We start from the raw sequence: 16066 nt of genomic DNA on the forward strand, positions 1-16066 counted from the left end.
AAATTTTCACTGGAAATCTCTCAAGCTGTTTCAATTCATGAGTAACGAATGGACTTCTCTTCTCCAGTTCCATCCCCCTGCATTCTCCTACCAGCCTCCCAAGGTCTAAGTAGAGGAACGAAGAGCTTGCTAGGGCAGAAAGGGGTGAGGGTCGCCTGGACAAGACTCGTGTTTGTAGAATCTGTGAGACCATTGCCTAGAACTCTCGTTTTATTGAAAGGATTTGTCTGTGCACCTCTCCAGGTGATGCTTTGATTACTTTAGGCAAGTGCTTGCTTTACTTTTCATGGATTTGTGGGGGATAGTTGTCCCTTGTGTCTCTGAGATGAGTACAAGTAGGAACCAGTGTCTATGTAAATGAGGAAGGGAAAGTGAGCATAATGTGAAAATGACTCTGGAGCAGTGCACAGCTGTACAGAAGTGGGAGTGGGCAAGATGAAAGCCATCCACAGAGCAGGCTTTTCTCCTTGTACCACTCCCATCCCTCTTCCTCCAGCTCCACCTACCCTCACCTCCAGAACAAAACTTTAGGCAGTGGGCTAGCTAGAAAAGCTAAGGATTGAGAGAAATACTTTTGAGGAAACCACTTCATATTTTTTCTTATTGCTTATCTTTCTCTTTGATGATTTTCTCCTTAAATAAACAAAACCGAGAAGACTTAAAAACTATTTGTCAGCCTCTCCCTGGTGTTGGAAGATAAATTGTATTTCCCTCTTTACTTTTTATTACACTTTTTGGAAAATCTCAATTTCAGTGTATTGCTTGACCATGATCCTGAATTGTCCTCATGATATCTCGTGTGCTTTATTAAAGACCAATTTTTCTATTTGTTCTAAAGGAGACCAGCCTCTCTCTCTCTCTCTCTCTCTCTCTCTCTCTCTCTCTCTCTCTCTCTCTCTCTCTCAAACAGAATCAGGGCTGTTCACAATTTGTATTATTACATTAAATACAAAAACTACTTAAAACTATTTAGAATTATATATTTATGTCTCTCTTTTGACAGGTTACTTCAAGGGTCCCCAACCCCCCGGGCCACAGCCCATACACAGTCAGTGACTTGTTAGGAATCAGGCTGAACATCAGGAGGTGAACAGCCTGGCAAGAAAGCAAAGCTTCATTTGCATTTGCAGCCTAGCATCACTGCCTCAGCTCCGCCTCAGATCATCAGGCATTAGATTCTCATAGGAGCACTGGGCTCTGGTACCAAAAAGGTTGGGGACTACTAGTACTTGGTTTCTCTATGTTGAAATGATAGCTAACATGCACTGAGCTTTTAGTGTATGCTAAGCATTGTGCCAAGTAAAGATTGTCTTATTTAATCCTTATGATTTCCCGTTTTATAGTTGAGGAAGTCTAAGTAAGTTATTTCTGTTCTTAACTGACTTGCCCAAGATCTCAAAGGAATAAAGATATAGGTGTGAGATTTGAACAGAGTTGGTCACACCCTATACACATGAGAAGCACCATGTGTCTTTTGTTCAAAATTATAATCACCAAAATTAGCCTATAACTGAACATATAGGAGAAGCCAAGTAATAATTTACAAAATAAACCAATACATACAAAATTTTAAATCTCTCAAAACTATAATGAAATTTACAAATGAAATAAATTGTTAATTGTGCCATTTGTTTACTTTGTCTAGATAACACTTTCCCTTTGTTCTTTCTAAATTATAATCACGATGTTTCCCCATCTCCAGCTATTACCTTTACACTTCTTAGGTATTAGTTAAACTGTTTGTTTAAATCTCTAAAAAAGTATCTGAAAATTCTTTGGTAAAACAGAAAATCTTATAAGAAGAATACTTTAAATGTTAGAATTTATGTAATTACTTAAATACAAGATGGGTACTAATTACCTATATAATGTTTTAAATCTGTCGGTTTCTCATTGAGGTTTCTCTTATCCTATATAAACTAGATGAACTGACTAAAGAAATGTACATTGCTGTATTTTTTTAAAAGACTGCACTTGGTTCAAAACACACACACAATCTTTGTCTTCAAAAAACCCATTTTTCTCAAGCATAAGTAATGTTTGCATCTATGCACATCTGGAAGAAACTGATGTGTCTGTGCTCTGCAGACCACTAATGAATTCTGTGCTCTTGGAGTAGTCATTTCATTTATTAAGTGACTGGCATTTGTATGGTTCCATTCTGTTTGCTGCTACTATACCTGGTTTTAATGCCCAGCTGTCCCACTTACTAAATGTGTTACTAATGGAGAAAGTTCATTAAACTTCCTATACCTCAGTTACCCTGTCCCTAAAATAGGACTCTATGTGCCAAGAACTGTGTTAGACATTTCAAATGTATTGTCTCAGTTATCCACCCACCTCCAATAGAAGAAAGATGTCTAGCTAAGACTTATTATTATTCTTACTGATTCGTAGATAAGGAAACTGAGATTTAGAAATGATAAGTACCTCCCTTTTGGTTAAACTGGTAATAAAATGTAATTCTAAGCCACTGCTATTCAGGTATCAAGTCGCTGTTATCAAATACTATGCCACCTTGGCAGAGATTCGAACTGAGAGATTTCCAACATTCTTCTCAGCTTTAAAATTTGATGATTCTACTTGTCTGAATTCTTTAGTGGCCACCATACTTTTATATCATCCTTATATTCTTCATCTAAGAAAGAAGTACCTGTGTAATCTTTGATATTACTTATCTTTCCCATGAAACCGAATCTTCTTCTTCTTTCCTTCCTTATTGATTATATTTTCTAAATGGTAATTTTTTCATCTATAGGCCTCACCACTGAGTACTTTTTGTTGACTACTTTTAATGTAGGAAAAATTGCAAATTTAATTACATTTTGGATTAATTTCCCTAGATAATACAGATCATTTTAGAACATGTGCAGAAAATGTTGGTCAACACTTGAATTTGCTTTGACTTATATTGAAGGTGCTATCATCGGAATGTTTGTGTCCCCCCAAAATTCAAATATTGAAATCTTAATCCTCAGTGATGATAGTGTTAGGAAGTAGAGCTTTGGGAAGTTCTTAGGTCATGAGGGTGGAGCTCTCATGAATGGAATTAGTGCCTTTATAATAGGGGTTCCAGAGGGCCCCTGGTCCCTTCCACCATGTGATGACACAGCTAGAAAGCACCATCTTTGAACAAAAAAGTGGACCCTCGCTAGACGTCAAATTTGCTGGCACCCTGATCCTGAATGTCCAGCCTCCAGAACCGTAAGGAATATATTTCTGTTGTTTATAAACCACCAACTCTGTGGGATTTTTCCGTAGCAGCCAAATTGGACTAAGACAAAAGTATCTTTAACAGAAATTCCTAATGAAGAAGGAGTATAGGTTCTAGGGATGGAAAATGGTTTTTGGGTAATTGCTTTCTAGAAAACAAAATTTTAAAGTATCTAATGTCTAACAGTGAGTAATGGTTCAACTAAAACTTTGGATCAGATAGATTACACTTTTAAATATGTGAAGTAGACTTAGAAAACAATATGAGATAAGCGGGCATGATGACATTTATTTTAAAATTTTTTCAAGTGTGGATACAATGACCATAAAAATCCTAGACTTCTGTATTGTCAGTACAGTAGCCACAAGACATGTGTAGCTATGTAAATTCAAACTTAGTTAAATAAAATTAAAACTAAACTTTCAAAATCGCACTAGCCATATGTGTATGACTAGTGGATCCCATAGTGAGCAATGAAGATACAGAATTTTTCCATCATTGCCAAATGTTTTATTAGATAATGTTCATCTAGTCTAAGATGATTGGTATGAACATCATTCAAATGTGATTATGGGCTCCACCAGAGGGATAGGTAGAGCAAGACGATGACTGTTAAAGATGTAATAAAAAGAGGATGCTAAAAAATAATCTGTATGTTGGTGATATTTAGTTTGAAATCTCTCCAATTTCTATTAGTATTTTACATAGTTTGAACAAGAATAATTACTTTGTCTTTTGAACATAAAGTAACTATGACAGGAGATAGCTCATTGTTTGGAGGATATGTCAGGCATTCACTACAGACACAAGCACAGAGAAGCTGGTCTTGAGGAAAACTTTTTAAAATAGATATTTTTAACAAACATCTGTCTAATAAGGAATGTGATCCAATCCATACATTCAAATACATTTAGGGTCTCTGGGAATGTGGCAAATCTGTCTATTACATTAAAAAATGACCTAATTGAAAACAACTGACAGGACTTTAGGATACATTATAGATGTAATATAAAGGTTTTTAAAATTAATTTAATATTGCTTAACCACTAAAAAGACCCTAATTTTTACTCCATCAAATTATGGACTCAAGCACTCACCCATGACTTTTGCTACACTCCCAGGATATCTGCTGCAGAACTTGTGGTGAGACCACAAAGCAACATCCAGGAAAATGACAGTAACAGTTGAAATACATCATCACAAGGTAGGAATTGTCAAGTGTGCAAAAGAGCAGGGTTATTTTTTCTTTAGAAATGTTACATATACTTAAGCAGAAATCATTTTTTATTCAGTTCACTAATGTCGATAAAGTAAGAGCATGGTGTATATTTAAAATAATTTCTAAAACCAAAAAGTCAGTCATGACTGTAACTGTTCTTGCCTTTTGGGAGTAAAGAAAAGATAGGCGTTGAGCATACCAGGAAATCTGAGCTAAAACTAAACTCTGTGATGCTGCATTTTCAGTTTTCTTTTCTGAGCCACAAGGGGCCATTCTCTGAATCCAGGGGGCCTAGTTAACTAACACTCATCACCTTGCGTTTAGAGGCCAGCTTTTATGTCTTTCCAGGTGTTGGCTGCTTTGTTAAATCTGGAGTGCCCCCAAACTTATAAAGCGCGAGCATTCCACACCTGGTATGTTGGACACAGGGTTATTAGTAAAATGTATAAATTTGGGAAATCAATTTTATTTTTTCTGAGGTTAGAATCCAACGATGATAAAATCATCAATGTAAGAAAACTGAAATATCACAATAAGCAACTTTCCAAAGCAACTGTTTAATCCATTTATTTTGCATCTTAAAAGCCACATAATAAAATCGAGGTTTCCTTTTTATTATATGTACATGTTGCATGTTTATTATGGTCTTGGGGATATCTGAGGGCAACTTCGTTTACCAGATGGCACTCAATACCAGGAATTACATTTCAAACTTGAGAGAAATGGCTTCATCTGGTAGAGCACTGCTTTTGTGTGAATGTGTATGTGTGTTGGGGGGAGGTTTTTGTTTTTTTTTTTTAATAATATACTATACTGCACACAGCTCATCTGTTCTATACTCCATATTTACAAATTACATAAAGACTTATTTAACTAATTTATGATACTATGGTCCCATATAACATAATAACCTTGGTAATTTTTTTAATGACGAAATTTATATCTAGTTTATTCATAATAAGGTGGTATAGTTTAGAATTTTAAAGAAGCTTGTACATAAATTCTTAATGTATAAGCTGAGACTCCTCGTTCTAAATGGTTAGGTCCTTGAAAGACTTTATACCTCTCCCATGTTTAGGAGTATTTGCACTCGTTGGATGCCTGGAAACCTTTTCCAGCTAAGAAACTATCAAATCCATCAGAAACATTGCTTTTCTCTAGCCATATAGTGCTGAATATGAGGAGGCAAATTCATGGTTCCTGAAACTGTCTATATTACTTAATTATTTAATTGTGATATATTTATATGCTTTTATAATTCATGATAATATGATGGGAAGATAGCAAAATTCTGGAAATGTCTGAGCTTAAAGAAGATGAAATATGTTGCACAATATTTTAATCTAATCCGAATGGAGAAAAATAACTCTAGAATGAACCAAATGTTCTCACCCTGAAACTCTAAAACAGAGTTATACCTCATATATTGAATAGGTGATGACATTTAGCAGAACACCCACATGGAGAAAACCAAATTATAGCTATCTTAAACTTTTTTTTTTCTGATAATAAAAATGTTCATAGAGTTTTCTGAATCTCTTTTCCATGGTCGGGTTATTTTTTATTTTTTATTTTATGAATAATAAAGTTATAGTTTTCTCTTAAAAATAATTTAAATATTTTCTTTACCTGTCTCTTTGTCTTTCCTCAAAATAATATATTTATTGTAGTGTTTCTTATGCTTAAAGGTGTACTAATATTTTTGCCAAATTTTTTTTCTGTCTCTTTTTTCAAAAAAACAACTTTCCAATTCTCCAAAGTGCTATTATTACACATTATGTTTATTCAGCATAATCCTAAGAGTTACTTAGAAAAAAATGGTGTGTCTTGCTTAATATTTAATTCAAAATCTCTGTACAATATATTGCTTTCATGACCTATAATTTAATATTGTTTGTTATGGATTTATTTAATTCTTTCTTAATATAAGCGAAAAGATAGTGCAAAGTAAAGACCAACTGGTACAAGTCTTAATAGTACCACCTACTAACTGAAAAATACCTGGACAAATTAACTCATTCTACTAATCTGCAAAATGATAATAAGGGTTCTATAATAAAGATTACAACAGTTTATATATATTTGATCATTATTAGTTATAGTAATGATTGGAGAATAGGCATTCAAAGCACATGGGAAATATTTAGGAACTCAATACAGTTTTAGTTATTTTTGTTGAAACAAACATTTAAGATACTCTTTTGATCATTTACTATCTCAAACAGTAAATATCAAACAGTAAATATCTAAATTAAAATGCAGAGTGAAGACATCGTGTTCTTGGCATGATGACATTAGGAAACCCCTGGGTTTACTAGTTAATATGAAATGTATATTAACATTTTATAATACATTTATGTGTCATCAGATATGAATTTAAGTTTTCTATATGCATCCATGTATTAACTAATCTGGAGAAGCAGAAAAAGCTACAAAATTCCACATTACAAAATATCGCTAGTAAAAGTTATATATAAGTAAAATAATTTAATATTTTAACATGTAAAAAGTTTTGGACATGCTCAACTTTACATTGGCATCTTGCCTGGATAAATGTCATTAAAATAATTTTCTTGATGTTACCTAAGGGAATTATAGTATCCAATAACTAACAATATTTGTGTTTTGTTCATTAAATCAGTAGAAAAAAAATAAAGAGATTAAATACCAACATTCTTTATTCAAAATATTCTTATTGAATTCTCAGTGCTAAAATGTTAACTGTTTTTATCTTATCTCCAAATAATTCAAATTGGCCATTCATTTTACATTCAAGTATATATTGACTAGATATTGTTCACTAGAGCCTATAGCAGTATTTGGCATCTTGGTGACTATCAAAAACTATAGACTCTAAATAGGTTTTATTAATTTGCACTTAATGTATTCAAAATGTTTAATATTTGTCTTCAAACAACATGACAAGATATTAATAAATGCACCATTTAATTTTATGCACATAGACATAGATGCACATGTACATGTACACACATATAAATGCATAAATAAAATTTGTTTGTCAGTCCATCACAGACTACTCTAGAGAAAGCCAGTTTACCATTTAGTAGACTTAGATTTTTAAGTGACCAAAAGTCTGTCAATTTACAAGAGAAGAAATTGAAACTGAAAACAAAGTTCTACTTTTCTAGAACTTTCAAAGATCTCTTATTTTCAGATACATATCTTTAGACATTGATTAAAACAAAATCCAAGACCCACGTTTATTGACACTCTATTGAGATTCATTTCAGCTCTAATAAGTACCTCCTTAATAGGATATAATATGTCCTAGCAAAACTTAGACATTACTATGCATTGGCATTAGAATTTATTTTCAATAATTATAAAGACATTGAATAATATATTTATAAACATATACTAAAATAAATTCTTAATTGATATTTTAAAGTCTTTTAATTTGAAATCTTTAATTCAAACAATTAGATATTTCTGTAGCCATAACCAAGTCTTGTAAATTTTTGTACAAGCAATGTCTATTTACAAAAACCTAAATATATTTTCCTTATAGCTTTATTATATTGTTTTATACATTTTTCTATTTATTCATTGATTCAAAACATTTATGGAGCACTCTGCTTGGTGCTAAAGGTACATTGTGGTGGGAAAAGAATGGTTCCCCAAAATGTACATGTCCTAATCCTTCTACCTAATGAATATGTAGCCTTCCAAGGCAAAAAGCACTTTGCATATGTGATTAAGGTTGAGGACCTTGAGATGGGAGATTATCTTGGGTTATCAAGGTGGATCCTATCTCATCACAAGAGTCCTTTAAATCAGAGAACCTTTCTGAGCTGTATTCAAAGAAAGAGCCATGACGACTGAAGAAGGGTCAGAGAAATGCAAATTGTTGACTAAGGAAGGGGACCACAAGGTAGGAATGCGAACTGCATCTTGAAGTTAAAAAAGACTAGGAAACAGATGCTTCCCTAAAGTTCCCAGAAGAAACACTGCCCTATCACCATTTTGATTTTATCCTAGTGAGACCAATGTCAGATATCTGACCTATGCGAATAAAGATAATATACACTGTTTTAAGCCACCAAATCTGTAGTAATTAATTGCAATACAAATCAATACATATGTATATGTCTTACTTCACTGAGTAGTTTGCAAACTCCTTAAAGGTAGGAGTTAAGCCTTACATTTCCTTATATCATTCCAAATTACCTATTTTTACACTTTTAATTTATTAAGTGTTCAAAAGATCTCGATTAACTATTATAATAAGAAAATTGACCCCTCGCCCCCAAAAAACCTGTTTGTACCAATTAGGTTGTAATGGTAATCTTAACCTCCTAGTGGTTTCTGCCTTGCTTTGTGCAATGATACATTAACTGCTCTCTGAGAGAAACATTTTGCAATGTGTTGTTTATTCAAGTAATCAGGAGAAAGCACAAAAATTACACTTGACATTGCAGGAAGATTAGCAAACAATAGTGCTGTTTTGAAAGACAGAGATCTGTATCTTTGAAAGGGGAAGTTGCAAAACTGTCTTTTCCTTTATCTATTCAGATTCCTAAGAAGGAGGATTTTACAACTTGTATTATCCTTGTTGGAGGCTCTTTTCTATGTCTGGCAGTCCTCCAGTCCAAGTTTATCTGATACCCTAAGGCTTCCTGGAGCCTCCTCTGGGATATAAATTCAAAGTTCTTGTGCAAAATGTAACCAAAAAATTGATGTGGCAGTGCAAAAAAAAAAAAAGCCAAATAATTTATTTAGAAGGAGCAGAAAAAATACTTATAAGAATTATACAGAGTCTGTGAAACACAGATGGATTTTGATAAAAATTCTGGCCACATTCTCTAGGACCTGTAGGTGTAAAGTGGGTATTGAAAGTATTTTTATCTCCCACCCCACCTTATTGGCCCATTTACTATTTCTTGGATGACCGTTGTATTTGCACATCTTATTAGAAACATAAATCATATGTTAAAACCTACTCCAATTCTTGCACCTGCCGGAAAATGACATTAATAATCTTTGAGTGCCCGGTATATTAATAAATATGTCATACAAGGAAATAGGAGACATGATTCCCATCCAAAGGAGAACTTATCTTCTTCTAATATGCCTAACAATGATAACCTAAGAGAGCCACTAGAGATGTACAAAGTTATTTCATGTATTTTTACATTTAGTTTTGCATTTCCATTCATTGTGTTAATTTTCTTGTGATTTTTGAATTGTTAAATAATTAAGTAGAACTGAATTTATTCTCTTCCTTTCATCCTCAGTCATTCGAGCTTTTGGTCATCATGATGGCTAGTCAGTAATAGTCATCCATTTCCAGCTCCTGCAACCTTATTATTTTCACTATATTTTCTAATTTAAAAATAATTAGAAATACAATTTTCATTAATTTAAGGAAAATTCATGAGGATTCACCAGGTTATCTCCCTTATTGATTGGCTATAAATAAATTAAATAGATTAATTCTAAATTAGAAATAATAATAGACCTTTATTGGAACACTATTCTAAACACATTCTACATTTTATACTTAATTCTTCGCAACAAACATACAGATAAGAACTATTATTATCTCCACTTCATAGATACTGATTTTTACTACATGCAGATATTATATGGCAAATCCAAGATTTGGAGCCCAAGCACCCTGCTTCTTTCTGGATGCTAGAGCCAAAAAAAAAAAAAAGACTGAAATACTTCACAGCAGTATAGAGGATAAACAGAGGATAGAGGTCTTCCTCTAACTGGAACTGGAATTAAATGGAAAATTGGGAGAAATCTGTCCATTAATAATAAAACTGATTTCTCTAACTGGAGGTCGGCATTGTGGATTAGTCACTTCTCTTAATCATTATTCAGGACTATCCCATCTCTTATATACAGCTATATAACTTTTCATCTTTTTTTCTGGACTTTATTAAGGGTTACAATTCTTTTAGATATTGAAATAAAACCTTGATTCTAAAACCCTACTTATTCTACTACAAACGACACCTTCAACTAGTAGCTCTTCATCCTCTGATCTCTTCAAAGACAAGAAATCTACCATTATTTTAGGTAGTTCTTTTTGATGTTGAACATTTGTACTGTTAGAAATGTCTTCTTCATATTGATAAGAAATCTACCACCTTCCAACTTTTATGTATCTGGTCCTGATTTTGCTTCCCAGAGTCAAAGAAAAGAAGACTACTCTCTTTCAAATACATAAAGATGTGCACCGCTTCTTCAACTGATGCATCTCATCCAATACTTTTAACTACTCATTTTCAGCTGTTACGTTCAAATGCCTTCTTAAATCACCAAGTCCAAGGGAGAATGGAACACCATTAACACGATCCAATTCACACGCACAGCAGAACTCATATTATTGTTATTAGTGAATTAAAAATTAAAGATATGTCAATTGAATTCGATTATTATTATGCAGAATCTGCCATCTATTGACAGGCTATTATAATGCAAAATTGGGAAAGAACTTTATAAATCATACCATTTAATTCTCATAACAATGAGAATTATTGAGTAATGTTGAGGAGCAAAGGATACTATTTCTACCCAGATGCAAATTTTCTTTCTTCACATTTTGTTCACTGTGGTCTCTCAGTGCCCACTCAGTATCACTTCTTCAAGGAGTCTTGTGAAACTCCTCTTACATACTTTGTAGATATTTAAGAACAATAAAATATAAAATGTACATAAATGTATTTTATAGCAGTATTAAAACACTGTAGTAAAACTATTCCCACATAATAAATCCTCATAAATGCAGTAAGTTTAAAGTGTTATTTTCCCATGTATTCCATTCTTTAATTCATGCTTATAAGGTTATGTCAGCTCATATATTTAAATATAATTTGATTATGTAATATTTACAGATAAACATTTGATCATGGACTTTTTTTTTCATAATTGAAATCCACCATAATTAGAAAAAAAAATACATATCATTAAGTAAAAGCTGTTTGGAACATAAAAATAAAAACTATTCTAAAAGTATCCATAAATAACAAAGAAATGCCTTTGAAATATTTACTCACACTTAGAACCAGAAACTTGTTTTCCAACTGAAATAAAATTTAATTATTATACCATTAGAATCAAGAATAACTGTCCAATAATATGTTTTAAATTAACTAAATGACACCTAACACTCCTTTCACATCTACTCCAGGAACCCCTGATCTTCATAGTTCACAAAAATATAAACAGACTTGTCAGATCTTTCTAAATATATTAAGGTTTGGCAAAATGCCTGTAGGAAAAAAATCGTATTTCAGAATAACGTTTAAAATGAATAAGAAAAATAACCTCTCGAAAGTCAAGCAGCAGAGCAAAGCAGGTTGCTGCTGAACGGTAAAATAATGAGCTCCTTTAGTATTTATCTATCATATACTTGCCATTTTTTTTTTTTCTTTTTTGAAAACAAAGTCCTAGAACAGATTTACAGCAGCCTGAGTTCTGTTTATTCTGGAATACGTAATCAAAATCTTACTGAAGTAAACCTGTGTCATGAAAACGAGGGAGAAAGATGAAGATAAGCATATTAACTAGATGATGCTGTCACATTCACTATTATCTTAAATTAATTTCCATCTGTATGTTGAATTTATATAATACATCACCCCCGTATTATGTTGGTTTAGCTGACTTTAGGCATAGAACAATAGACTGTGGCTATTTCGAAATAAACAATGAAACAATGGATAAGAATTCTTTTATAATATTTATAGAAATAAAATGCACTTAAATTACCATTCTTTAATTTATTTAAGAAATTAAGAAAATACTAATGAAAGTAAATGTGCAAATATACATATACATTCACATATTCAAAATGTTTACAGAGAAATTACAAGTAGTAAATTCACAAGTATTTCTTAAGTAATTTGCAGTTTAATATCATCATTCTTAAAAGAATCATCTCTCCAAAATTATGTTTGCTTTTATTTATAATTTCTGGCATCATAACATTTAAAAAAGACAAATCCATTTTAAAACTTAATGACTCAATGTACTTGATTTAAGAATGAAAAATAATTTTTTTTTCCAATAGCATGCAAATTACCCAAGGGCTTACTAATGTGGTATGTTAACTGTGTCCATGATCAACCTAATTTTCTGTTACTGTGGTTAAAAGTGTTCATAAGATCCAGTCCTGTAAGTAAAGGATATGAATTTCACAGACAGATCTATAATTTAAACGGATTATTGTTAATGGTAGAAAGGAAAATGACTTCTGAAAAAAACAGAATTATTTTATAAATTCTTTATTTTACTTAATTCCTGAAATAAAAACAGAAGCCAATTTTTCTGCCTCTCATTAAATAAATCATAACAGCAAAGACATTCAAGACGATGTAGTCAAAACTCAAACAAATTTGGAGACTAAACTAATTATTAAGTATATATAATTACTCCATGAGCTGAGGATTGAGTATAAGTTTCACTAAAATAAAATTTAAATGGTAATAATTAAAATGTAATTTAAATTTTCTGCCAAGAGAAATATTGTTTTCATTCTTGCTAATCTTTTCCAGCTATTGAACTATCACTAATGTTACACTTATCTCCAAGTAGGACCATGATTTCAGAAAAAAATGATAATATATAACAGGCCAAATGTTGTGTTCTGATGTTAAAGAAGAATAATTTCACTTAACTTCAGATGTAGTACATACTAGTATACTTTTCCCATTGTTATTATATATTTATTATGCTATATAAATATGATATAAAAAGCACATATCAACATCACCACAGAAACATTTCAGGAATGTTTGAGGCCAACAGCAAAAATACTGTAAATTTTTAACTTATTACTTATCTTTGAGTAGAACTAAAAGACTGAAAATAGATTTAATAAGTTAGCATCTAAATAAGCTTTACATATTTTTATTATCTCTGAAATTAATCAGTAAATTACAATTTAATAGTTTTATCTTATATCATAAATATTCACCACAAAGCATTTTCTCACTTGGCTTTCATGATACTATATTATCATACTTTTACTCTTTGCTACTATTTTTCTTTTTAATTATGTCAGTTTGGTCCCCACATATCTTATCTTTGGCTGCTCTCCAGAGTTTAGTCCTTCGTTTTCTCCTTATGTCTAAAATCTCCCCTCAGAAAACTGCTTTATTGTCATGGCTCAGCTTCTTAATAACAAGTAATATGCTTCGTTAAATAGTAATCTTCAATATTTAACCTGGAGACCCACAAATATTTTAGTTGAATGATCTGCATTCATTCCTTTTTAAATTTTTTTTCTATAAAAATGTATTGTGTGCCTACTTTATGCCAATAATATTTCTAATCTCTGAAGATACACTGGTAAACAAAATATGAAGTCTCTGGTAACCTGAAGATGACATATTAGTGGGAATAGATAACAAACAAGTAAATAAATAATGACTAAGATTATTTCGGCTAATAATGTGTTATGAAGAACATTAAATTTATGTTCTGCTAGAGTAATAGGGAAGGTAGGGATGCAAAATTTAGATTGGACTAGGGAAGACTAAGTATGAGAGGTGACAAGAGAGGTAAGAGCAAACTATGTAAAAAATCATTTGGGGAAATCTGCAACAGGTAATTTCAGCCAGAGGGAACAGTATCATTTTAGAGCTGCATTTCCAGAATGAGCCTGTCACTGTCCTACTACTCTCAGTTATCTTCAGTTACTTCTCTAATCATCTCAATAAATATCTGGTTATCAACTCAAAAGTCAGTTTAACAGATGACCATATTAACTTCCTCTTTAAATTTGTTAACTTTTGTAGCTTTAAAATGGTTTTGGTGACATTACCACTTTTTAAATCACCAGGTTCAGAATCTTGAATTAGCTGGAACCTACATCCTTTCTTTTCAGGAAGCATCAGTCATTATTCTTTTAAGATTCTCTCCATATGTCATCCTTCTTACCTCCCTGGATGTATCAACATGACTTCTTAAAACACAGTTTCTCATCTGTAAAACAGAGGTTATTATTATACACACTTCTAGTGGAGACAACATGAGTTTTGGAAAGAGGCAAACAAATTCAAAATGTGGCCCACCATGTATAAGCTATGGCCTCAGGAATGTGACAACCTATATTTTGTCTTGGTTTCCTCGCCCTATGATACAAATGATGTGCTTGCTTCACAAGACTTTGTTAAAAAATAAAGGGAAAATACCACACAAAGAAGAATCTAACAAATGTATAATGAGTATCAAATACTCTTCCTTGTCCCTTTGATCATGAAACTAAAAAATACATATATATGTATATAAATATATATATGAAAGTACTTTGATGATGATATAAGATATTTTGATGCACCCCCCCCGCCTTATATGTCACCATCTAATTCAAATCTTCACAGCTTTGCACTTGAATTTTTGTCTAATCTCTGGATACTAAAATAAAAAATTCCAAATTTCCTGCCTTTAGCTCTCTCACAACAAGCAAATTGAAACTGGGACTTTAGAAAATAGATAGCAGAAATTTTGTCTAGAATAGGTTATAGGAGACAGAAATTGTCATTGAGAACAGAATTTTGGCACTATTTGATTCAAGTACTATTTGATTCTTGCTCCCAAGGAATGAATGCTTAAGCCCTGTGGTATGATAGACGAAAGATTCCAATCATTCTATTAGAAAGAGAAACTTTTCCATTCACCTGTGATCTTTTGGAAGTCAAAGCCAGGTCTCATTCACTTCAGTATCACCGGTGCCTAGCACAGTTCCTAGAACATGATAGGTGCTTAATAAATGTGCATATTCATTTTTACATGGTGTTGATACAGTCTTGGGTGAATTTTCAAATAAGAAGAATGGGGTATTCTACAGCCATGCCACCCTTAACAAGCCCAATTCCATCTGATCTCAGAAGCTAAGCAGGGCAGGGCCTGGTTAGTACTTGGATGGGAGACAACCTAGGAATACCAGGTCCTATAGGCGTAAAAAATAAAAAATAAGGGATTGTAAACTGACAAGGTCTGTGAGGTCAACCAAGAGTTGCCTTGCCTGAAAAAAAAAATGAAGAAGAAGAAGGAGGAGGAGGAGGAGGAGGAGGAGGAGGAGGAGGAGGAAGAAGAGGAGGAGGAAGAGGAGGAGGAGGAAGAGGAGGAGGAGGAGAAAAAGAAGAAGAAGAATGGGGTATATCACTGAATATGAAACCACCAAAACTTCATTACACTGCCCATGATTGAGTTTCTAAGAGTGCAGAGGATTATATGGTGAAAGCTGTGATCCCTGGCACCGTGTGGTTTGAGCGACTAGTTATTCTTAAAGGACTGCCATCACTGAGCCAATAAAGAAGGGAGTTTTTACTTAGTCCTGTAAATCCCATACCACTATCATCAGGAGTTTGGCAGCTTCCTCTGTGGATTTTTGCCAACAAAGTGACTATAATATTATAGACAGGTCATAGCCCTCAAAGATCAAGAGAGGTTTTCTTATTGAAGCTATCATTCCCTGCACTGGGAGGTCCAGCAAAGAGGGTCTTCTGCTGTGGTTGCTTTATTTGTTTTTGGTTTTGTTTTGTTTTTGCTTCTTTTAAAAAAACAAGTTCAAGTCCAGAGAAGTGTTTTGCCCATAAAGTAACCCCAGAACTTCATGCCAGAGGAATTTCTGACAAAATGAATGGTTTCGAATG

The 16066-nt window shown here is 32.7% G+C and overlaps 2 pseudogenes; both read left to right on the forward strand.

Annotated features, from left to right (window-relative positions):
- Window positions 1–16066, forward strand: part of LOC107501280 — a 54648-nt pseudogene that overhangs the window by 1074 nt on the left and 37508 nt on the right.
- LOC118611270 lies at window positions 15251–15369 on the forward strand (annotated as a pseudogene).

The sequence above is a fragment of the Rousettus aegyptiacus genome, unplaced genomic scaffold, assembly GCF_014176215.1.
Source record: "Rousettus aegyptiacus isolate mRouAeg1 unplaced genomic scaffold, mRouAeg1.p scaffold_m13_p_13, whole genome shotgun sequence".
Classification (NCBI taxonomy): Eukaryota; Metazoa; Chordata; class Mammalia; order Chiroptera; family Pteropodidae; genus Rousettus; species Rousettus aegyptiacus.